Raw genomic sequence first — 25,966 nt, 5'->3', positions numbered from 1 at the left:
GAGAATATTGCCACAGTCTGTTAGTTAGTTAGTTAGTTCTTTGTTAGAAGTTATTAAGCCCATGTTGTTTATTTAATATTTATCTATATGTTTCAAATTGAATCAATATGAGGTTTATTTTTTTTTTTTTTTCATTCATAAGTATTGACTATGCATTCTACTATATATTGTGTACTTTGTAGGTCCTTTAATGTAAATCTTTGTGTTTTTTATTTAAAGATATTTTTATAGAATATGGATCCAGAAATTTACAAAGAAATTGTCAATTACAAATTAAACAAGTGTTATCCTGAGGGTATAACCAGAGCTGTGAAATATGTAATTCGTAGAAGAGCTTTAAAGTTTGAAATCAAAGGTAACTACATTATGTTAATATAATTATTTTGAAGGTTTGTAACATGTTTTTTTTGAAAGTAAACATGTTTTTTATATCCATTTTATTAATTTTTTTTTTTTTTTTGCTATAAATATTTCTCCCTCTTTTTTTCTAATAGGTGTGCTTTATCGCACTGTCACAAATAAAGATGGCATTGTCAAATACACAAAAGTAGTGACCAGTGTGAAGGAGGCTGATGACATTTTCAGAGACATTCATTGCACGGGGCGCACTGCGGTATTATTAAAACTAGAGAAGCCATTTGCTTGCGTTACTATTGGCCTGGAATGACTGTTGATATCGATAAATGGGTAACCATTTTTTATTTGATAAGGCTATTTTGTTTGTTTGCATTATGATTGATGATATATATATATGTGTGTGTGTGTATATCAGTTTACTTTATTTTCTTGTGTTAGAGGATTTATGAGCATTCCTTTTTTTCTTTAGGTGTTAGAATGTCAGGAATGCCAAAAAGAAGGTACTGATATAAAAGCAAAGCCAGATCACCAGCCAATTAAAGTAAAAAAAAAAAAAAAAAATATATATATATATATATATATATATATATATCTTGATGGTGTGCCATCAAACTGTATAGGTCCCCTTCTGTTTGGGGGTTCATGGACCCTCGTGGTAATAATGTAGTGTCATATTCTCCCAACCAGCTGTATTCTGCGCATGCACAAAACAGCCGTTTGGAGAATCTGACGGCACCCTTAATCAAGATGGCCATTGCCATTGTAAATACTATTGGGCGATCATCTAATTTATGAGCACATGATGTTTTATGCATACCCAACATCCACACATGCACAGTACTACATGTGCCCATAGTTCTTTCACTCCCGGCAGTCATCTTGTTTTATCGTGCTGGGGAACATTTTGCGCACTGTGTCTTTTCTCTTATGTCCTCTGACAGTCGCCGCCCACTTATACAGTCTTCACTTATGGGTATTGACCTCTTATCCACAGGAGCAAGCTAGGCATACGATCTGTTAAAACACAAAACACTTTGCATAGACACACCTATAGGGGGCTGTCCCTCTGGTCCAATACCCCCCTGCTAGCAGCATTCCCAAATCAGTTTGTCTTTTGCCTAATCAGGAGTAGGCAGGCTTCCCTTAGCTGGGGCTACAGTCTCAGCCTTTTCTTCAGTTTTCTTCAATTTTTTTTCTGCTAAGTGTTTTTTTCTTTACACTGATAGCTTTTTATTTGATCCTGCGCTTAGTTAGTCAGACTTCGGAAGACTACAGCGTTTTCGGAGCTGGGAATCGGACTGGTTGTAATAAAGCCTTATGGAACCCCTGCCCGCCATTGAGAGTTTAGCATGCTATGCGTATGCCCTGGCCTCGCAAACGACCTGTCCCTGTCCTCAGGGACAAAAGCCCGCAAAGTGGCTACTTCGCTAGGATGTCTCAACTGCGGTACGCCGCGTGTTGCTAGCGTCCTGTTTGGCTGACGGCACCCCCACCCGGGTGGGAGGCTTCCCGTCGCAGAGTGGCACCCACTCTTTCGCTGGATCGGTGAGTACCATGCTACCCCCTCTGTCTGTGGCATTGTATGTCGGGGGGTGTGTTTGGGGCCTCTGTCATGGGGATGGCAGTCTGTTTGGAGTCTGTAATATCCCCCTCATGTCTGTCCGTGTGGTCCCCGTGTGTCCCTCCCGGTCCTTGCGGGGGCGCTATTGCGGTCATGCCGTGCTGTGGCCGCTGTGGTGTAAAAATCGCGGAGCTGCCATTTTGGGTGTGGGCAGGCTGTTTGGCTTCATGTGAGGGCATCAGCTATCCATCCTCTCTGTATGTAGTCTTTAGTGTGGGCAATGTATTCTAACATGTGCTCGGAGCCTCCCCATAGCATTACATTGGCAACCATTTTTCCTGGGCTCAAGTCCTATTTCGGCCTCTAGCAGCTTGACATCATTTCCTTTCTCCAGGCAGTCGGATCGAGCTACAAGCGTGGTATTGTACAGCTGCACTTCTGGGGGGCTTTTTCTGCTATTTTCATGGGATAATACCTTTGCTGGCAGTTATATTTCTCTACATTTGGTAACTCAGGCTAGTCCTCATTGCGGTGCATTGCGGTGGGATCCGCCGCTGTCGCGTGTTTAACCACTTGCCGACCGCCGCACGACTATCTACGTCGGCGGTCAGCCCCTCACAGGCAAACTAACGTAGGGCTACGTTGCTTGCTTGTGAGGGTCTAGGGAGCGAGCGCGCGCCCCCGGAGGCGCGCTCCCACGTGGTCACGGACCCCCCCGCGCGTGTGACCAGCGGACCCGATGTCCGCCGGTCACTCGGCGATCGGCGGGGGAGAGGGAGAATGTCAGGCAGCTTGTGTAAACAAGCTGCCTGTCATTCTCCTCGCTGCAAAGACACAGATCACATGGATCTACTATGTAGATCCGTTGATCAGTGTCCTTACAGCTGAAGCCACAGCCAATCACAGTAGAAAGCACGCCCCTAGGGACACACACAGCCCCTCCCTCCCAAATAAAGTTAACCCCTTCACTACCAGTGTATTTTTACAGTAACAGTGCATATATATAGCACTGATTACTGTAGAAATGTCACTGGTAACCCCAAAAGTGTCAAAAATGTCAGTCAAGGGTCCGATCTGTCCGCCGCAATGTCGCAGTACCGCAAAAAAAATCGCAGATCGCCGCCATTACGCGTTAAAAAAAACAACAAAAATGACAAAAATCTTTCCCTTTGTTAGTAAACGCGATAACTTTTGCGCAAACCAATCAAAATACGCTTTTTGCGATTTTTTTTTTTACCAAACATAGGTAGCATAAAACAAATTGGCCGAAAATGTTAAAAAATTTTGATTTTTACATTTTGTTTTGGGGGAATTTCATATAAAAAAATGTGAAAAATATTGTTATTTTTGCAAAATTGACGCTCTTTTTTTGTTTATAGCGCGTGATCAAAAAATCGCACAGGTGATCAAATACCACCAAAAGAAAGCTCTGTTTGTGGGAAAAAAAGGATGCCAAATTCGTTTAGGTACAGCGTCGCACGACCGCGCAATTGTCCGTTAAAGTCACGCAGTGCCGAATCGCAAAATACCCCCTGGTCGGAATGGGGGTAAAATCTTCCGGGGCTTAAGTGGTTAAAGGGCCAGCGCCAAAAAAAAAAAATAAATGTTATGGAGTTCCAGAACAGCAAATTCCCCCCAGCTCTGGTGGAGGGTTCAGGTACGCCTGAATCCTCTGCGATGGGCTCCCTGACTGCTGCACTTGGGACTTTAGCATCTAAAGTGGATCTGTTGATGTCTGAGTGGGCTTCTAAGAAAAGACCCAGATTTTCTCATTCTTCTGATTCAGAGCTAGATATGGTTGCCATGGACAGTGTACCTCCTGAGGGGTCTCAGTCCTCTGTCGGAAGGGGAGGAGGAGGATGAGGAGGGAGACGACCCCCCCCCGGGACGACCAGAGAACACGCAGCTATGTCTGCGCTTATTAGTTCTGTTAAGGATACGCTACACTTAGAGGATGAGCCCCACCGGGTAAGCTGTCTTCCTTTGGGACCCGCAGGACCCAGAAAGCGGCACAGGTGTTTCCCTGTCCCGCTGAGTTTCACGAAACGGTGAACGAACAATGGCGCAATTTGAAGCGCAATTTTGTGGTACCAAATCGGTTTCAGTACCGTTATCCCTTTGCATCTCCAACAGATTCTCGCTGGACCGTGGCCCCTAAGGTGGATCACACGGTGTCCAGGTTGAACAAGGCCACTCTAATGCCCGCGGAGGATTCTCCGGTGTTTAGGGACCCAACGGATAGACGGGTGGAATCTCTTACTCGCCACTCCTATATGGTGGCGGGTTCTTTGATGAAACCTGTTTTCGCCTCTGTAATGGTCTCTCAGGCAGTGGTGGAGTGGACCAAGGTGCTCAGACGCACCCTCGTGGCTGATTCCGCCCCTCCTGCTACTTTGGAGATGGTGAACCAAATTATTCAGGCTGTTTAATACCTGTGTGACGCGGCCTTGGATGAGGCCCCTTTAGTCTCACGACTATCTGCTGTCGCAGTGATAATCCGTCGTATGGTGTGGCTTAAGAGCTGGTCGGCTGACCAGACTTCCAGGAAGATGGTGTCTGACATCCCTTATGCAGGGAATCGCCTTTTTGGGGACTCCCTGGACGAGTTGGTTAAGGGGGTTACTGGGGGCAAAAGCACTCTGCTGCCCCAAGCACCCAAGGGTACGTTTTTCCGCAGTAAGCTGGGCCCTTCCGTTAAACCAAATCAGGGGTCCTTTTGTGCCTTCAAGGCACAAGACGAGGGCAAATCCTTCAAGGCCGCTGGTGGCCAGAAGAAGCCTTGGGCAGGCAAGTAAAAAGCTGCCCACGCTGGCACGGCGGCCCAGTCTGCCTCGACCTGAAGGGGCGCCCTCATCCATTTCAGGGGTGGGGGGACGTCTGCATGGTTTTCCCGAACTTTGGATGTCCCGGATTCAGGACAGGTGGGTTCAGGAAATCATTCGGTCAGGGTACAAGATCGAATTCCGATCGGGTCTAGCAGACAGGTTCTTTCCCTCAAATCTTCATTTGACCCCAGATCGTTTGCAAGATCTTTAACGGGCGGTTCAGGATCTCATCGCCCAGGGGGTGAATGTCCAGGTGCCTCATCGGGACAGATTTCGGGGGTTCTACTCAAATCTGTTCACAGTGCCCAGAAAGGAGGGCAAGGTGCATCCGATTCTGGACTTGAAATTTCTGAACCGCTTTGTGCGGGTTTTTCTTCATCTCAGTTACATAAACCGGTACACACCAGAGATCAGCTGTGATCCTGAGGATCATGGCTTTTCTCTGTTTCATAAATGGACACCTAAAATTAGTATGTAAGACATGTCTATTGTGTGGCCCATGGTATGTACCAATTTTAAAATTGGCCCATGACTTTAGGGAGGTTGAGCATCACTGTTCTAAAACAGTATCTTGCTTTAGAAATAAAATGTATTGATAGTGATATCTATCTATACACTTCTTCAATCATTTGATAATGTAAATATTACATATATTTTTTGCTATTAATGAAAAATGCATTTACTTTTATTTTGTTATACATAGGTGACAGAACCCTGGGAGTTATTAGGAATGGACCTAATTGGAAAGTTAAAAAGAACACCACATGGCAATCAGTACATATGTACAATTATAGATTATTTGACAAAATGGGCTATCGCATTCCCATTAAAAAAACAAATCTTCATCTGAAGTTGTACAATGTATAACTAAATTATTTTACCTATTTGGTGCACCTAAATGGATTTTGACTGATCAGGGCAAGGAATTTTGTAATTAGGTACATATAATATTTATGATCAACATTTGTTGGCTGTGTTCACTAAATTATGTCATATATGAATATAATTTTTCTATATGTGCCCTTGCTTTTTCCACCCCTGGTTTTAGTTAAATAAAGAGATTAGTGAACTTCTACAAATAAGCCGAAGCTACACCTCTGCATACCATCCACAAACCAATGGTTTAGTTGAAAAACTGAATGGAACCATTCAAAGGTATGTTTCCTAAAAAATCTTAGTAAATTTCCTCATAAAATTATAATAAACTTATTGTTATTACAATTATGTATGCAGAAGTGGTATTCTACATTCACGGCGAGGTCACATTCATTACGCAGTGCTTCAGAACGTCCGACGCCAGTTCTAGCACAGCAGAGAAGTCTTTATTTTACTACGCGTGCATTATTTCTGTGTTATACTATTGATAATGCTGCACTAGAACTGGCATCGGCAGTTCTGAAGCACTACGAGATTAATATAATCTGGTCGTAATTGTCTACATGTTGTCTGAAAAAAAATAATTTTCATTAAGTTAGTTTCAGGGTGGAAAAGACCTTTACATCAATAATATTTCATGATTATGCTTATTTTTTAAATTTCTTTTTTTACATTTTCTTTTAATAGTTTTCAATTTAACTTTTGAACCTAGCTAGATGATGCAAATTAAATGATGTACTCTACTTAACCACGTGCCCACTGGGCACTTTAACCCCCCTCCTGCACAGGCCAATTTTTAGCTTTCAGCGCTGTCGCACTTTGAATGACAATTTGTGGTCATGCAACGCTGTACCCAAATGAAATTTCTCTTACGTCCTCCGACAGTCGCCGCCATCTTCATATTCGTCACAATGGGGTATTAGACTTTGCTCCGTAGGAGTAGCTAGGCAACAGAATATGTCAATATTAAAGCCTTTAACATATCCCCACCCCAGGGGGTGGTCCCCTCAGTCTATACCCTCCTGCTTCCTGTTTCATACTTCAGTTTCAATGTCTAGCTTGTCAGGAGTAGCTGGATGTCTCTGTGCTGGGGCATTTTGTCTCAGCCTTTCTCTATTCTTTTTTGATTTTTGTTTGAGTTTTTTCTCTCTCTTTACTTAGCTGTTATTTTTGTCAGCGTTAGTTAGTTCTTCTGATGAAGAGGATTCGTGCGGGCTGGGTCTCGGGCTGATCCCCCTGTTAGCAGGTTGTGGGTCAGTGGCTTCCCAGCCTGCCTTCGAGCGTTCAGCCAGGTAACGCTCCTGGCGCATTGAACGACCCATCCCTGTTCGGTGCAGGGATGCTATGGTGAGGTGGCTACCTCACTGGACGCTGTGCGGTTTCTCGACCCCATTTTTGTTGCGTCCTGGATGCGACTCTCCCTGTCACATGTGCAGTGGCTTGTTCGCCTGTGCGGGTTCCCCACGCCATCTAGGAGGTAAGTGTATCTGTGTGGGGACCTGTCTGTCTGGGGGGTGTCAGTCTGGGACTGTGTTACCCTGCCTGTGTTCACACTGTTAAGTTCCCTATCTCTCTGGCTGCATGCTGTGGGCTGCGAGGAGGGGGCGATGTGCTGCACTATCTGTGTCAGACTGTGAATGTGTGAACGGCTGTGTGCTGTGGGGCATGTTTATTTCATGTTTGGGGCACATTACAGCGACCGCTGCGGCGGTCCGCCATGTTTTAATACATGTGGTGTGTTTTCTCCACTTCACTGAGGTGGAGATGCGGCGTTTTCGGCGCCAAACGGTGCCATTTTGGCAGCGCTCACTCCGGCCGCATGGTCTCACTGCGGGCGGCCATTTTCTTGTAGCCTTCCATAGGCTTTCATAGAGCGCCCTGTGTTGCATAGCTTCCTTTCCCTGGGCGCACCGATCGAGGCAGCAGCAGCAGCGGTGGTCTTTACAGGTTTTTACCTCCCTGTCCCTATTTCCTTGCCTGAGTTGAGTTTTTTCTCCCTGTGGGGGTCAAACTTGTGCTAGTGTGTGTGTGCGGTGGGCAGCGCTCGCCGCGCTTGTTTAAGGGGCTGTTAACCCTTTATTCTCCGGCATGGTATTGGGGCACTGGATTCTCAGGAAAGCAAATTTCCTACCACTTTGGTGGGTGACCGAGGGACTGCTGTTTCCCCCCCCCGCGGGGGGGGGGGGGGGTTTGGCTGCGGTTGTGGCTAACATTGCTGCTCAGGTGAAAATGCTTGTGGCTGCTCGATCCACAAAACGGCCCAGAGTTTCAATCTCCTCTGATTCAGAGGGTGATGGTGATGGGGCTGCTATAGCTGGGGTCTCCTTATCGGGGTCCCGTTCCTCCCTGGATCTTGGGGGTCCAAGGTGGAGGCTGAGGTAGAAGGGGTGGATAATTCTCCCCCTGGCTCGCCTGAAGAGCTTGCACTCATGGATGAATTGATTGCTTTTATCAAGCAAACACTGCGTTTGCAGGATGAACCATGTCCTCCTGCTGCCCTGGCAGCTTATGGGACGCAGAGAAGACGCATGACATCGCAGGTCTTTCCTTGCACTGATGTTTTTTCTGCGCGCTGTTAAGGAACAATGGCGCAATATACGCAAGCCCTTTGCTGTACCAAGTATCCTTTCACGCCCGCTACTGGATGAGCGGTGGTGTGTGCCACCTCCGGTGGATCACGCGGTGGCGATTTTGAATAAGTCCACTGCGATTCCTGCAGAGGACACCCCGGTGTTCCGGGATGCTACAGACAGGAGGCTGGAGTCTCTTGCCCGTCATACTTACTCTATTACGGGTTCTATGCTAAAGGCTCTATTTGCTTCGCTTATGACAGCCCAGGCTGACGCGAATTGGACGCAGGTACTCAGGCGCGTCCTGGTGGCTGATTCAGCCTCACCGGCGACATTGGATATGGTGGATCAAATCCATCAGGGTGTCATGTATTTGTGTGATGCGGACTTGGATATAGTACCATTGGCTGCACGTGTTCACGGTGTGGCGGTATTGTCTCGCCGCCTGGTTTGGTTGCAGTGTTGGTCTGTGGACCAATCTTCGCGCAAGACCTTAGCCAATCTGTCCTATGATGGATCTCGCCTTTTTTGGAGAATCCTTGGATACACTGATAAAGGGGATCACGGGTGGTAAGAGCACGCTCTTGCCCCAATCCCGCTAGGCTAAGGTTGCTCATGGTAAGAAGCATGCTTCTTTTAGGCCCTCTCGGAGGTCCTTTCGTGCCTTTCGGGCGCACTATAAGGGCAAGCCGTTCACAGGTCAAGGCTCCCAAAAGAAGCCGTGGTCAAGTTACCAGACGTCCAGCCAGTCCGGACCCGCTGCCCATAGCAATGCGGCCTGCAGGGGCGCCCTCACCCAGTTCTGGGGTGGGGGGACGCTTGCTCGGTTTTTCTTCAACCCTGGTTGGCCCGTGTTCGGGACAGGTGGGTTCAGGAAATTGTTCGTTCTGGCTACAAGATCGAGTTTTCTCTCTCGGCCGGAGAGCAGATTTTTTCCCTCAGGAGGTTCCGGTGCCTCATCGGGACAGATTTCGGGGGTTTCTCTTCCAATCTGTTCACGGTGCCCAGGAAGGAGGGCAGGGTACGTCCAATTCTGGACTTACAGGCTCTGACCCGCTTTGTGCGGGTTCGCTAGTTCCGCATGGAATCCCTGCGGTCGGTGGTGGCTGCCCTGGTTCCGGGGGAATTCATGGCTTCCATCGACTTGAAGGATGCGTGCCTTCACATCCCATTTTTCGAGGGTCGCCAGAGGTACCTTCGATTCGCCATTGCGGAGGATCACTACCAATTCATGGCGTTACCTTTTGGTCTCGCTTCGGCTCCACGGTTTTTCGCCAAGGTGCTTGCACCGGTTTCTGGTTTGTTGAGAGCCCAGGGCATCCCTGTCCTGGGGTATCTGGAAGATATTCTGGTTCGGTCTGCGACCAGCCAGGGTCTGGAGGAGGACCTATCCATCACGATGCTGACTCTACAGGAGTTTGGTTGGACGATGATTTTCCAAAGTCGACGCTGTGTCCGTTGATTCGTCTTCCCTACCTGGGAATGATTCTGGACTCGGTCCGGGCGCAGATCTTCGTACCAGACGACAAACTCAGGACTCTTCAGGAAGAAGTCAGGTCCCTTAGGGACGTTCCGTGCTCGTCACTCCGGATGCGCTTGAGATGTCTGGGATTGATAGTCTCGGCTTTCGAGACGATTCCCTTTGCCCAGTTTCACACGCGGGGTCTCCAAGCGGAGATCCTGTCCGGGTGGGACGGGCGACCGCAATCTCTGGATCTCCAGATTTCGTTGGGCCATTGCACCAGAGGGGATCTTCTGTGGTGGCTCCAGTCCCCGGCGGTGTCGGGGGGCAAGTCTTTTCGTCCTCTCTCATGGACGGTGGTCACCTCGGATGCCAGCCTGTTGGGCTGGGATGGTGTTCTGGGCGTTCTGTCCGCCCAGGGAACTTGGTCGGAGGGGGTTTCCTCCCTTCCGATCAACATTCTGGAATTGCGTGCGGTGAATCTCTGCCTTCACCGTTGGCCGGACGGGCTGCAGGGCTGTCCGGTTCGGGTGCAGACGGACAATGCCACGGCGGTGGCTTACGTCAATCGCCAAGGGGGCACCTAGAGTGCCCGAGCGGCTCGGGAAGTGGCCGACATTCTGTCTTGGGCCGCGAAACGCGTCCCGGCGATATCTGCGGTTCACATTCCGGGGGTGGAGAACTGGCAGGCGGATTATCTGAAGCCGACAGTCCCCGGACCAGGGGGAATGGTCCTTCCACCCGGATGTCTTCCAGATGTGGTGCGCGAAGTGGGGTCTTCCGGAGGTAGACCTGTTCACGTCTCGTCTAAACAGCAAGGTGAAAAGGCTTCGTGGCAAGGCTGCGCGATCCTTGGGCAGACGCGTCAGACGCGTTGGTAGCTCCGTGGCATCAGTACCGACTGCTGTATGCGTTTTCACCGTTTCAATGGCTGTCCAGGTTCCTTCGCAGGTTGAACTCGGAACCAGAACACAGTGTTTTTTGTGACACCGGACTGGCCTCGCCGGTCCTGGTACGCAGACCTCGTGCATTTGGCGGTCTCCAGGGCGGATATTCCATCCTGCTTTACAGTCGCTGGCTTTGTCGGCCTGGCTGTTGGGACCGAGGTCCTGAGGGATAGGGGTCTCTCCCCTGAGGTCATTCACACTTTGATCGACGCAAGGAAATTTTCCTCAGGGAAGGTCTATTACCGTACTTGGAAGGCCTATTTTGCCTGGTGTGAGTCCGGGGGGTTTTCACCTCGCCCGTAATCGGTGTCTAGGGTGTTGTCCTTCCTTCGAAAGGGTGTTGCCAGCGTTTGGCGCTGGCTACGATCAAGGGTCAGGTGTCTGCGATGGCCGTTATCTTTCAACGTCCTATGGCATCTAACTCCTTGGTTGGCACTTTTGTTCAGGGGGCATCTGGTCCCTCCTAGGAGGGTGCCTCTGCCTCCTTGGGACTGGAATCTTGTTCTGTCCGTGTTACACCATGGTCCTTTTGAACGGATCAGGTAGATCTCGTTGTCTATGTTGTCCAAGAAGGTCAACTTTTTTGGTGGCGATCACTTCGGCTCGCAGGGTGTCGGAGCTGGCAGCTTGTCCTGCAAGTCTCCATATCTGGTCATTCACTTAGATAAGGTGGTCTTGCGACCTAACCCTTCTTTTTTTCCGAAGAGGGTTTCGGAATTTCACCTCAATGAGGACATTGTCTTGCCTTCGCTTTGCGCGAAGTCTTAATATCCGAAGGAGGTGGAGTTGCACTCCTTGGATGTTGTTCGGGCGATTAGGGTTTACCTAAAATCGTCTGAATCGTTTCGCAAGTCGGATTCTTTGTTGGTCCTTCCGGGGGTCCTCGGAAGGGCGTAGCGGCGTCGGCTTCTGCCATCGCCAATTGGTTCAGACAGGCCATTGAACAGGCCTATGCTTTGCAGGAAAAAGTTTCCCCTATGCCTGTGAAGGCGCACTCTGCCAGATCGCTGTGTACGTCTTGGGCCTGTCGTCATGGGGCTTCTGTGGCCCAGGTGTGTAGGGCGGCGATTTGGTCGACCGTGCACACCTTCACTCTATTCTACAGAGTGGAGTTTCAAGCATCGGCAGATGCTTCCTTTGGCCGCAAGGTTCTTAGTGCGGCGGTTCCTTAGGGTCCCTTGTTTTGGACCTTTGGGCTGTTTGGGATTTCTTTTTATCCCTGGGTTTTTGTTTTTTTCCTGGGTTATTGCTCCCGTTGAGCAAGTTTTTTCTCATGTTGCCCAGCTGGTTTCCTTCCTTTGGTAAGGTTACTTTCTTTGATGTGGAGACTGCGCTGCCTTTAGGCGCGGCTGCGTTTCCCTCCCCTCATGTTTGCACTGCTTTGGGACGTTCCCATTGTGACGAATATGAAGATGGCGGCGACTGTCGGAGGACGTAAGAGAAAACTGAATTTTTGTAAAATCTTACCTATAAAATTCCTTTCTCTGAGTCCTCCGACAGTCGCCGCCCCCGCCCCTCTTTTGGGGTTTAGGTCTACTGCTATTCCACTGAAACTGAAGTATGAAACAGGAAGCAGGAGGGTATAGACTGAGGGGACCACCCCCTGGGGTGGGGATATGTTAAAGGCTTTAATATTGACATATTCTGTTGCCTAGCTACTCCTACGGAGCAAAGTCTAATACCCCATTGTGACGAATATGAAGATGGCGGCGACTGTCGGAGGACTCAGAGAAAGGAATTTTACAGGTAAGATTTTACAAAAATTCAGTTTTTTATCATTTTTTTTTTCATACATATAGAGCTTTATTTTGGTGGTATTTAATCACTACTGGTGTTTTTTCATTTTTTGCTGAAAAAACAAAAACTTACTGAAAATTGTGAAAATTTGGGGGGGCGTGGCCGACTTCCGGGATGTGAGGAGCGTTCTTTCCTAGCTCCGCTGCCAACCATTAATCCGACACAGAATCCTGCTCCATCCGAGGCCTGACTTGCCTCCAACCTGTCTCCTGAGCCTCCCTACCTCCTCTGGAATCCTCCCGAGATGGTCAAATACGGCAGGGACCGGCCGGTGTCTCCCGCGGATCGCGATCCGGGTCCCTCGCTGCAGGCCCAAGATGGCGCCCGATCACCTTCTCCGGGCAGCGCGCTCGCTGCTGCCTCACAGGCATCCTGGATGGGGGACAGTGTGGAGTGGTCGGCATTGTCACCAGCAGCTCGGACCGAATCGGAGCATGGGGATCAGCATACCTCTCAGGTACCGGAGCCTACACTGACCCAAATTATGGAGGCCATTAAGACCTGCCACACATCCCTTGCCTCACATATAGACGCCCTCAGAGTGGACTTTTCCCTGCTTAAGGACGATGTCCATAAGATCCGACAGCGGGTCACTACCGCTGAACAGCGCCTTAGTGCGGTGGAGGATGATGTTTTCCCTATCCCTGCGGCCCTGCGGGACATTCAGGTGGAACAAAAAGTTCAAGCGGCAAAGTTGGGGGACATGGAGGATCGTCTCCGCCGCAATAATCTCCGGTTCCTTGGTTTCCCTGAGGGCGCAGAGGGTAGGAACCTGAAGACATTTGTGGAATCGTGGCTGAAGCAAGCACTGGGGCCTGACACGTTCTCTCCGCTCTTTGCTATTGAAAGAGCCCATAGGGTCCCGTTTAAGGCCCCCGCTCCAGGTGCCAGGCCCAGACCCCTGCTCGCGAGGATCCTCCATTACAGGGATAGGGACGCAGCTCTGAGGAAGGCCAGGGAATCACCGGATCTGCGCTTTAATAATGCAGTTGTTACTATCTTTCCGGATTTCTCGGCGGCCACCCAGAAACAGAGGGCTGTGTTTGTCCATGTCAAAAAGCGGCTCCGAGAACGACAACTACCCTACAGTATGCTATATCCTGCTAAGCTACGTGTGGTGTGTAAAGGCAAGACGCAATTCTTTTTGGATCCTGCGGAGGCTGATCAGTGGCTGGACTTACTGGGCAGAGCGTGAGGGACCCAGAAGACAGCTAGTTCCCCTTTTACTTTTCTTTTTTTCTCCTTTTGGGTCCTCTCCTTGGATTACGGTTCTGCTACCCTGATGTAACATTGCACTTATGGAGAGGTATGGGTTGTTTGATCAACGGATATGTCCTTCTCCTGTTCATTTGCCTCGGGATGGATACGTTACTTATGTTCGAGTACTTGGTAGCTCTCTAGGAACACCCCTTATGCCTGTTTTTCACCCTCCTTCATTGACTTGGTTCTGTTTGGGGTTCAAGCTCGGGCAAGTTGGGGCTACGGGCAGGGTGGGGGGTTTTGTTTTTTGGTTGGGGACTGTTTTATACCCTTCACAGGTTCTTCCTATGCTTTACATTTACTGTGTGGTGCTATCTATGACTCATGTTGTTGCGATGCCCCCTGCTGTCTGGTCCTGGGAGGGACTGTTCGGATTGGGAGCGATATTCCTGCTGAAATGGCTGTGGACACTTTAACTGTACTGTCCTGGAATGTCAGGGGCCTAAATAACAAAGTGAAGAGGGCCTTGGTGTTTAACTATTTTAACAAATATAAGCCTCAAGTGATATTCCTCCAAGAGACACATTTGACTGGATCCAAAGTTCTGGACCTGAAGAGGGCGTTTGTGGCGCCTGGTTTTCATTCCATGTTCTCTAACCATGCCAGGAGAGTGTCCATCCTAGTTACTCGATCACTTAAATGCTCGGTGAAACATGTTGTTACAGATGTTTATGGGCGTTATGTCATTGTTCTGCTGCAGATAGATAATGTGGTCTATACATTTTTGTCTCTTTATATCCCGCCTCCGTTCACTTTGGCCTTTTGGGACAAGGTGTTGGCTCAACTCCTGCAGGTGGTGGGAGGGCCCCCTCCTGATTGCGTGTGATTTTAACGCAGTGATGTCGCCCGCTTTGGACAGATGTCCGGGTGATGCATTGGCTTCCTCCTCCCTAGTGGCCTCGGTGGAGAAATACCACCTGGTGGACTGCTGGAGGTGGAGGAACCCATCAGGTAGGGAGTTCTCTTGCTATTCTGACTCCTATAAAACACTTTCTAGGATTGATTTGTGTTTTGTCTCTCCTGATCTGCTTTCGAGAGTACTGTCTGTCTCCTACTTGCCCAGGGCCATATTAGATCATTCTCCACTGCTGGTCAAGCTTAGCCTTTCCTCATCGGTTGGATACAACTTGTGGCGCCTTAGTCCCCTGTGGCTTAACGAGGAAATTTTTTTTAACATCACGGCTAAGGAGATGACCCATTTTTGGCTGGTCAATCAGGAAACAGCCTCCGGGGCTATCGCATGGGATGCATTTAAGGCTGCCATGCGGGGTACAGTAGCCGGTGTGATTAAACAACTCCGGGAGGATAGGGCGTGGAGGGTGGAATCTTTGCAATCGGAGGCGTCGGCTGCTGAGGTGGAATACATCCGGAATCCCACCTCCGCTAACTATGCCTTATGGAGAGACAGTGCCAGACAACTGGACCTGATCTTGCTGGAGAAGACTCAGAAAAAATTGCTCTACCAGAGGCAGAGGGTGTTTGAATACGGAGATAAGAATAGTAAGATATTAGCGTATCTCTCTCGCTCTGAGCATCCGGCTACGGCCATTTCTGCTGTTTATGATGGCCGACACCGCTTGTGCACAGAGGGATCGGAGATTGCGGGGGCCTTTTTGGACTTTTTTCGCTCCCTGTACTCATCTGGAGCCGCCTACTCTCAGGAGGACTTGGCCTCTTATCTGCAAGACATCACTGTGGTCCCACTGGAGGCGGAGGATAGCCTGTCTCTTGAGGGACCTGTTACTAAAACGGAGATTGCGGCTGCGATCTCCTCTTTTGCAGCTAATAAAACGCCTGGGTTGGACGGCTTTCCGATCGAGTGGTATAGAGCTTACTCGGAAGCTTTGACCCCCGACTGTCTGCAGTGTATGCCGAAGCCTTTGAGAGTGGCGTGCTTCCAGCCTCCCTTCGCGAGGCCATGATAGTGTTGATACCCAAGCCAAACAAAGACCCTACCTACTGTGAATCATATCGGCCCATATCCTTAATCAATGTTGATATTAAGATTCTGGCAAAGGTTTTGTCCCGTAGAGTGAACACTGTTATCTCTAAAATTATTCACTCGGATCAAACTGGGTTCATTCCCGGGTGCTCTATGGCCATAAACCTACGACGCCTCTTTACAAATCTCCAAGTGCCAACTACTGGAGTGGATACTAGATTACTTGTCACTGGATGCCCATAAAGCATTTGATTCGGTAGAGTGGCCCTATCTGTTTGCGGTGCTGGGCAGGCTGGGGTTTGGACCGAATTTTGTTAGATGGGTGAAACTCCTTTATGATGCCCCTGTAGCTCACCTTCGGGTCAATAACAAAATCCCTGATCAATTTCCTATTTGTCGGGGCACGCGGCAGGGGTGCCCTCTGTCCCCCCTGTTGTTTGCCCTGGCAATGGAACCATTGGCTGCCCTAATTAGACGGGATGGTAGGATCCGGGTATGTTGGGTGGGGGACCTCGAGGAGAAAACGTCCTTGTATACTGATGATATGCTTCTCTATTTGGCGGATCACCAGGACTCCTTAGATGCGGCCTTGGAGGTGATAGAATCCTTTGGGAGATTCTCCGGGTTTAGAGTAAACTGGGACAAATCTGTGGCCTTCCCCTTTGACCCGCTTCGGGCTCCTGCCTTGGTACTTCCACGTAGACTCCAGGTGGTGACTAAATTTAAGTACCTGGGTGTAGTCGTCCAACAACCTGTCGCACTGTTTGCTGACAATAACATTGCCCCGCTGATCCAGCGGTTGAAGCAGACTCTGCCCACCTGGGGCAAGTTGCCACTCAATCTGATGGGCAGGATTAATATATTCAAAATGATATACTTACCCCGTTTCCTCTACCTGTTCTGGCAGGCCCCGGTGTATCTACCCAAACGATTGTTTGCTAGTATTGAATCCCTGCTGCTGTCTTTTATTTGGGGGGCGAAACCGGCGAGGATTTCCCTTGGCACGCTAAAACTCCCTGCTCAAGCTGGGGGTCTGGCGGCCCCGGATCTCCAAGCCTACTATTTAGCGGCCCAACTGACACATGTTCATGCCTGGTTTTTCCCTGATCTGCCAAATGCTGCGGTTACCACCTCGGCGGCGGTAATGGGATCATACGAGGCGCTCCTGAACTCACTATATAGGAAGGGGCCTCATCAGGGGGCGGGGGCTGAGATTATCCGTATGTCATGTAAGATAACTCATATGTGTAATACTAAGGTAGGGGGTTCTTCCTTTATCGGATCCCCCAACGCACCACTATGGTATAATCCGGGATTGCAAGACCTGTATAATTTGGAAGATCCTCGGCGTTGGGCGGGCTTTGATCTGAAATACGCTCATCAGTTGTTTGTGGATCATACGTTTAAGACCTTCGCTGAGTTGAGGGCGGAGCTGGGGGTCCCCTCGACATGTTGGTTTTTGTACCAACAACTTAGGCATGCGGTGGCAGCGCAGTTTGGACTTCGAGGGGTCCACCTGGTTCCGACTCGGCTGGAGAAGGAGCTGATGAGTCCTGACCACACTAAACTTATCTCTCGATACTATGGGTTGCTTCTTAGTGATGGGGGAGAGAAAATGGCGGCCTTGCAGGCAAAGTGGCACGCAGATCTGCCCCAGCTGGATATGGTGGATTGGGAGGATCTTCTCAGTGCTCAGTCGCATGGGCTGATAGCCGCAGGGGATAGGGTTATCCAATTGAATTACCTACACAGAATCTATTACACCCCTTATCGCTTGTATGTGATGGGGAGGCTTCCCTCTCCGTCATGCCCTCGCTGTCAGGGGGACAAGGGGGACTTCTTCCATATGGTTTGGTCGTGTCCGGTGATTCAGTCCTTTTGGAAAGGGGTGTGTACTTTTATGGAAGTAAAATTGACACTTCCGAACATCTGTTCCCCTGATAGATGCCTTCTCGGCAATCTGGAGGAGGAGGGTCTTCGGCAGTCCCAGAGAGCCCTGCTGTGCATTCTCTTTTTCTATGCCAAGAAATTGATTGCTCTGAGATGGAAACAAGATACGCCGCCTACGGTAGCCGCCTGGATCAAATTGGTTAATAATGCCCTCCCCATGTATAAGCTTACCTATTTGGCTCGGGGGTGCCCAAAAAAATTTTGTAAGGTATGGTCCTCCTGGATGGAATCAGTGTTGGGGTCATCTGAGGTTTAGGCCCCTCAGGCTTTGCACTGTGTATGGGGGGGGGTCCACCGGTCCCGTTTCTATTGTGCTCTCTCTCCTCTCCCGCGGATTTCTCTCTCGCGGGGTTGCTTTTCTTGCAGGGGCTGTATCAGCAGATTCGCTCTCTGTTTATGGCTGGTCAGATGGTACATATGTTGTTATTGAAGCTATCTACTGTGTGAAGGGTTAAGTTACTGTTTGTTTCTAATAAAAGTATGGTAAATACTTGCACATCTTGTTTTGAGTTGTTCTATTTGATATGCTATAGCTCTGTCTACCTGCATTCTGAATTGTCCGATTTTTTTTCTATATCTTGTGCTGCACTCCTGTACCTGTATTGGTTTTGTTACCTGTGTTTGTGTGTTTTCACTAATAAAATACCTTTAAAAAAAAAAAAAATAATTTTTCTTTTTTTTATAGTTTGTTATAAAATTTTGCAAACAGGTAATTTTTCACCTTCATTGATGTGTGCTGATGAGGGGGCACTAATAGGCTGCACTGATGGGCATTGATAAGGCTGCTCTGGTGGGCACTGATAAGGCGGCAGTTATAGGTGGTACCGATGGGTGGCACCAATGGGCTCTGATGGGTGGCACTGATAGGTGGCACTGAAGGGCACTGGCAGGTGGCACGGAAGGGCACTGGTAGGTGGCACTCATGGGCACTGATAGGTGGCACTTATGGGCACTGATAGGTGGCACTGATGAGCACTGGTAGATGGCACAGAAAAGCAGCACTGATGATGGGGTACTGATTGGCACTGATGGATAGCACTGGTGGGCACTGATAGGTAGCACTGGTGGCCACTGGTGTGCGGCACTGAACTGCACTGTTGGGAACTGGTATGTGGCAATGGTGGGTGCTGACAGGTGGCACTGGTGGGCACAAATAACATTGCCTCCTTATTTGTTCTCTTCGAAACTGATGTCCCTCTTGCAGCAGCCGACGATTGGCTTATGTTTTCTCCTCCCGCTATCAGCGTGAGGAGAAAAAAAAGCCTATTACCAGCTCTGTTTACATCACGTGATCAGCTGTCATTGGCTGACAGCTGATCACGTGGTAAGTACCGGAATTATGATAGGTGAGTCTCATGGACTTGCCGATCACAGAGAGAGCTGCGTGAGCTCCACAGGGGTTTGACACTTGTGTAAACATATAATTTTGAGTTAAAATATTTTATTTTTTATTTGTAATTGTTGTATTCTTTTTACATCTTGCAATTAAAATGTTATTCAATCCTTTGCATTTTTTATTTAGATCTTTAAGAAAACTTGTTCAGGAAAAACCCAGATACCTGGGACATGTATTTGGATGCCTTTTGTATTTGGACTAAATACCAAGAAACAAATAACAACAAAGTATAGTCCATTCTTTATGTTGTTTGGAAGAGAGGCACGGTATCCCAGTGAAATTCCTGATGATTTGCGGGTTAGTTATTAGCTTTACAAATTAAATAATAATTTATAACTCAAATTAATGTGCTAAACCCTATAACCACTGCAGCCCATTCTTTTGCACATTTCTCTAGTAATTGGTTAACCACTTGCCGACTGCCTAACGCCGATCTACGTCGGCAGTCAGCCCCTCACAGGCAAAGTGACGTAGGGCTACGTCACTAGCTTGTGAGGGTCTAGGGAGCGAGCGCGCGCCCCCGCGTGGTCACGGACCCCCCCGCGCGTGTGACCGGCGGACCCGATGTCCGCCGGTCACTCGGCGATCGGCGGGGGAGAGGGAGAATGTCAGGCAGCTTGTGTAAACAAGCCACCTGTCATTCTCCATGCTGTTAGGATACTGATCACTCGGATCTAGTATGTAGATTCGTTGATCAGTGTCCATACAGCTCAAGCCCCAGCCAATCACAGTAGAAAGCACGCCCCTAGGGATACACACAGCCCCTCCCTCCCAAATAAAGTTAACCCCTTCACTACCAGTGTATTTTTACAGTAACAGTGCATATATATAGCACTGATTACTGTAGAAATGTCACTGGTAACCCCAAAAGTGTCAAAAATGTCAGTCAAGGGTCCGATCTGTCCGCCCCAATGTCGCAGTACCGCAAAAAAAATTGCAGATCGCCGCCATTACACGTTAAAAAAAAAAAAACAACAAAAATGACAGAAATCTTTCCCTTTGTTAGTAAACGCGATAACTTTTGCGCAAACCAATCAAAATACGCTTTTTGCGATTTTTTTTTACCAAACATAGGTAGCATAAAACAAATTGGCCGAAAAAGTAAAAAAATTTTGATTTTTAAATTTTTTTGGGGGGAATTTCATATAAAAAAATGTGAAAAATATTGCTATTTTTGCAAAATTGACGCTCTTTTTTTGTTTATAGCGCATGATCAAAAAATCGCACAGGTGATCAAATACCACCAAAAGAAAGCTCTGTTTGTGGTAAAAAAAGGACGCCAAATTCGTTTAGGTACAGCGTCGCATGACCGCGCAATTGTCCGTTAAAGTCACGCAGTGCCGAATCACAAAATACCCCCTGGTCGGAATGGGGGTAAAATCTTCCGGGGCTTAAGTGGTTAAAATAATTTGTCAAAATTTTTCCACCAGTCTCTACATCTAGTCTTCATAATGTGGCTAAAGTGCCTTAACCAACTAAATTTGGTGCAAGTTTTCATGTAATTGATTGATAGTAGTCAAGTTATAAATGTGTTAACTCAACTCGGAATGACTTGCTATACCAATCAGGAAGAATGAAGTTTACTTTTGTATTTCAGAGATGGCCATGCACATTTTGGTTGGGTAACTAGGGTCCCACCCACCCCAGTATTGCCATTGATCAGTGAGATAAGCTGCAGAAAGACAAAGACACATATGCCTACATGAAGTTATAGGTCTACAGGAGTCAATGTCAGTAGCAGGGATGTTTAACCTTTTAGGAAGCAGGCAATTGCCCATGTTCTGAACATAAACAAAACTTCGCTTTTAACTCTGTTTGTTCAAACATAATTTTCATCTTTCACATAAAGTGCACCCATCACGCTGATAACGGGACTCCTGGCTCTCTCCTCGCCCTGTCTGACATCTCCAGGGGCGGAGCCAAAACCTTCTTCTGACGTCAGCTGAGGAGGCGGGGAGGAAAGAAGGAGAAAGCCGGGAGTCACGTGACGGCCGAGCGACACTGATAAAACAGGTAGAAATCTTCTTTTTTCAAATAAACTTCAGGCACTAGGATACAGATTGTAATCTAACAGAGGGGATGATGTAAATATAACATAGTTTTGTAGCAGCTGAGAGGGGAACAGAGTGGTGTTAGTGAGAGTCGACAGGCAGGGAGCGGAGGGTGGAGGAGGACAGAGGAAGACAGAGGAGGACAGTGCAGGGTTGCAGATGATGGAGGCACGTACACTGACCATGGTGTCTGGGCCATAATACACCTTGGTCATTGTACAAAGGGGAGGGTAGAAACTGGCAGGATCAGCCATGTTTTTTTTGGTGTTTACGGGGGTGGGTGGGGGTGGGGGGGGGGGGGAATTACACAGAACAAGCACTGAGCTGTAGAAAATGCTTTAAGGAAACAGGATCTGTGTTTTTTTTTTCTAGGGTAACAAACCCTTTAAACCAAAAGATAACCCCTAAGGGTGTGAAACTAATTTAAAACTCAGCTGCAGATAATGAACATAAGGGGTTAATTTTTATAGTGATAATAGTAAATAGAATACATTTTTATTTATAATACTTGCATTTGAATTATTTTAACAATTGCAATTCTCTTTTTGTCAGTTTGTGCTGAACGGGAGATTATAGTACATGGTAAGCCAGTGTGTTTAAACACTGCCTTGCCATTGTTTTAAAGCAGTAATTGTGACATGCAGTCACTCTTACTGCCTGATATTTTATTATTATGGGCTATCCCACATTAGGGACTGTCAGTAATAATCCAGGATGCACTGGAATCAGCTGTCACTCAGGACTTTTCATGGCTGTGAGTAGAGTAACGGCTATCAGAGGTCTTGGGCAGCTAATTAGAACTGGATGGGGGGGGGGGGGAGTGGCGGGAGGCGTGGTGGGGCGTGGCCTTCGTCGAGACGGTTGATGATAGGTTTAATGTTCCAGGATGTGTGGATTCGATTACGGTACCTTTTTTAGTTTAATCTGACAGACTGGGTCCAATTTAGATTAGAGCTGCCATACGATGCTTTTTTTTTTGTCTTTACTTTAAATCCTGTTTTAATGGTTGAGTCCTAAAAATAGTATGAAGCAGCGCAAGATGAGGGTTTCTCTAATCAAGGGGTAGACAACCTTTTTGGCACAGTGTGCCGAAAAATGTTTTCAAAGTAATTGGGAGTGCCAGATACATAAAAAACAACTGTCAACTTCATATAAAGTAACTGCTCTAAACCGCTTGAATAATATTAAGAAATCAAGTGAGCTTTGCACCTTCACACATCAGATCAACCCCAATTCCTGCACCTTCACACATCAGATCACCCCAATTCCTGCACCTTCACACATCAGATCACCCCAATTCCTGCACCTTCACAAATCAAATCAGCCCCAATTTCTGCACCTTCACACATCAAATCAGCCTCAATTCCTGCACCATCACACATCAAATCAGCCCCAATTCCTGCACCTTCACACCTCAGATCACCCCAATTCCTGCACCTTCACACCTCAGATCACCCCCAATTCCTGCACCCTCACACATCAAATCAGCCCCAATTCCTGCACCTTCACACCTCAGATCAGCCCCAATTCCTGCACCTTCACACATCAAATCAGCCCCAATTCCTGCACCTTCACACATCAAATCAGCCCCAATTCCTGCACCTTCACACCTCAGATCAGCCCCAATTCCTGCACCCTCACACATCAAATCAGCCCCAATTCCTGCACCTTCACACATCAAATCAGCCCCAATTCCTGCACCTTCACACATCAAATCAGCCCCAATTCCTGCACCTTCACACCTCAGATCACCCCAATTCCTGCACCTTCACACATCAGATCAGCCCCAATTCCTGCACTTTCACACATCAGATCAGCCCAATTCCTGCACCTTCACACCTCAGATCAGCCCAATTCCTGCACCTTCACACCTCAGATCAGCCCAATTCCTGCACCTTCACACCTCAGATCAGCCCAATTCCTGCACCTTCACACCTCAGATCAGCCCAATTCCTGCACCTTCACACTTTAAATCAGCCCCAATTCCTGCACCTTCACACCTCAGATCAGCCCCAATTCCTGCACATTCACACATCAGATCAGCCCCAATTCCTGCACATTCACACATCAGATCAGCCCCAATTCCTGCACCTTCACGCATCAGATCAGCCCCAATTCCTGCACTATCACACCTCAGATCACCCCAATTCCTGCACCTTCACACATCAGATCAGCCCCAATTCCTGCACTATCACACCTCAGATCACCCCAATTCCTGCACCTTCACACATCAGATCAGCCCCAATTCCTGAACTATCACACCTCAGATCAGCCCAATTTCTGCACCTTCACACCCCAGATAACACCCAATTCCTGCACCTTCACAACTCAGATCAGCCCCAATTCCTGCACCTTCACACCTCAGATCAGCCCAATTCCTGCACCTTCACACATCAAATCAGCCCCAATTCCTGCACCTTCACACATCAAATCAGCCCCAATTCCTGCACCTTCACACATCAAATCAGCCCCAATTCCTGCACCATCATACCTCAGATCAGCCCTAATTCCTGCACCATCACACTCAGATCAGCCCCAATTCCTGCACCTTCACACCTCAGATCAGCCCCAATTCCTGCACCTTCACACCTCAGATCAGCACCAATTCCTGCACCATCAAACCTCAGATCATCCCAATTACTGCATTTTCACACCTCAGATCAGCCCCAATTCCTGCACCATCAAACCTCAGATCATCCCAATTCCTGCACCTTCGCACCTCAGATCAGCCTCAGTTCCTACACCTTCACAACTCAGATCAGCTCCAATACAGGAGATGGTTAGAGAATGCAGACATGGTACAGGAGATGGTCAGAGACTTCAGATATCGTACAAGAGATGGTCAGACTATGGACATGGTACAAGAGACGGTCAGACTGCGGGCATGATACAAGGGACTGTCAGACTGTGGGCATGATACAAGAGACTGTCAGCATGATACAAGAGACTGTCAGATTGCAGGCATGTTACAAGAGACTGTCAGAGGCTGTGGGCATGATACAAGAGACTGTCAGACTGTGGGCATGATACAAGGGACTGTCAGAGGCTGTGGCCATGATACAAGAGACTGTCAGACTGCGGACATGATACAAGGGACTGTCAGACTGTGGGCATGATACAAGGGACTGTCAGAGGCTGTGGGCATGATACAAGAGACTGTCAGACTGCGGGCATGATACAAGAGACTGTCAGACTGCGGGCATGATACAAGGGACTGTCAGAGGCTGTGGCCATGATACAAGAGACTGTCAGCATGATACAAGGGACTGTCAGACTGTGGGCATGATACAAGGGACTGTCAGAGGCTGTGGGCATGATACAAGAGACTGTCAGACTGCGGGCATGATACAAGAGACTGTCAGAGGCAGTGGGCATGATACAAGGGACTGTCAGACTGCGGGCATGATACAAGGGACTGTCAGACTGTGGGCATGATACAAGAGACTGTCAGACTGCGGGCATGATACAAGGGACTGTCAGACTGCAGGCAGGATACAAGAGACTGTCAGACTGCGGGCATGATACAAGAGACTGTCAGACTGTGGGCATGATACAAGAGACTGTCAGACTGCGGGCATGATACAAGGGACTGTCAGACTGTGGGCATGATACAAGAGACTGTCAGACTGCGGGCATGATACAAGGGACTGTCAGACTGCGGACATGATACAAGAGACTGTCAGACTGCGGGCATGATACAAGGGACTGTCAGAGGCTGTGGCCATGATACAAGAGACTGTCAGCATGATACAAGGGACTGTCAGACTGCGGACATGATACAAGAGACTGTCAGAGGCTGTGGCCATGATACAAGAGACTGTCAGCATGATACAAGGGACTGTCAGACTGCGGACATGATACAAGAGACTGTCAGACTGCGGGCATGATACAAGGGACTGTCAGACTGTGGGCATGTTTTGTCTCCTAAAACATAAAAAGGCTGTTAAAGTCCAATTTTCTTGAAGTTGAAAAGAACATGAATGATCCTTTCAGTGAATATGTGACAGCAGTGTAAGGGTTACCTGCAATGTACTTTCTTCGATCCTCTGGCAGACGATCCCCGCGCTCAGGCAGTGATGTACCTCCCCCCCCCCTCCATGTACAGGAAAACATCACAGCAGGAGGAGGGGCGGCTTCAGTGCACTCCGTACACACACTGACTGCAGAGGCAGCCCTGGAGACATTCGGCTGCAATGCAAAGTGTTGTCCGTGTGTGCGGGAACCAAGCCATCTCGCACATGCCACGGGCATTCCGGGACTCAGCCCTGATTGGCCGGGACCGCGGGACAGTGATCAATTTGCGGGACGGTCCCGGCCAATCAGGGACGGTTGGGAGGTATGTGACATGACACAGCCTCTTCCAGCCCCGGCCCACCTGGAAAATGCCCGGTTTGCCATATGGCCAGTCCGGGCCTGCCGGAGAGACATAAAAAGTTGTTTTGTTGCCTTTTCCAAAATCAAATAATTGATTTATATATTTTTATTGAAGGCTATAGCCTGTAATAATTCTTAACTATCTATTGTTTATCGGAAACTTCTAGGTAACACATGAAATGGTGGAAGGAGCTGTGGCCAGTGAAGACATTTCAGAGGGATTGGGCCTAAGAGAAAAAATAGCTGAAATTGTTCAAAAGAACATAATGAAATCAAACAAAAATATAAAAAAAAGAAATGAAGCTTTTAAAAGCAACATTTACCGTGTAGGAGACACAGTTTTAAAAAAAAATGCCAAATCCCTCCAAAGAAAAGGGGGGAAGAAAGATTCGAAATCTTTGGGACCCTTCACCATTGTAAGTTTGGAAGGCAAAGTTGCCCTAATCGCAGATGAGAGAAAAAACACAGAAATGGTAAATATTGACAATTTAAAGGCATTGAGAAAACCTACAGGACGGGTCCCTTACATGACTCAAGAAAACCCCAAAATTCAAAAAGATTTAAAAACATCTGCACAATCCCCTGGAGAATCAGAATC

At 48.1% G+C, this 25,966-nt stretch overlaps 1 long non-coding RNA gene across 1 annotated transcript; it reads left to right on the top strand.

The window, feature by feature from the left end:
* Positions 1-204: 204 nt before the first annotated feature.
* LOC309557275 lies at positions 205-25,966 on the top strand. The gene is made up of 7 exons (XR_014225380.1): positions 205-355; positions 495-687; positions 827-898; positions 5,447-5,681; positions 5,792-5,898; positions 19,070-19,240; positions 25,536-25,966. It is a non-coding gene; the product is annotated as an uncharacterized lncRNA (long non-coding RNA).

Source organism: Pelophylax lessonae (genome assembly GCF_965119305.1).
Source record: "Pelophylax lessonae genome assembly, chromosome: 5".
In the NCBI taxonomy this organism is placed as follows: Eukaryota; Metazoa; Chordata; class Amphibia; order Anura; family Ranidae; genus Pelophylax; species Pelophylax lessonae.
The sequence above is the reverse complement of the archived record's forward strand: the minus strand, read 5'-3'. Positions and strand labels throughout refer to the sequence as shown.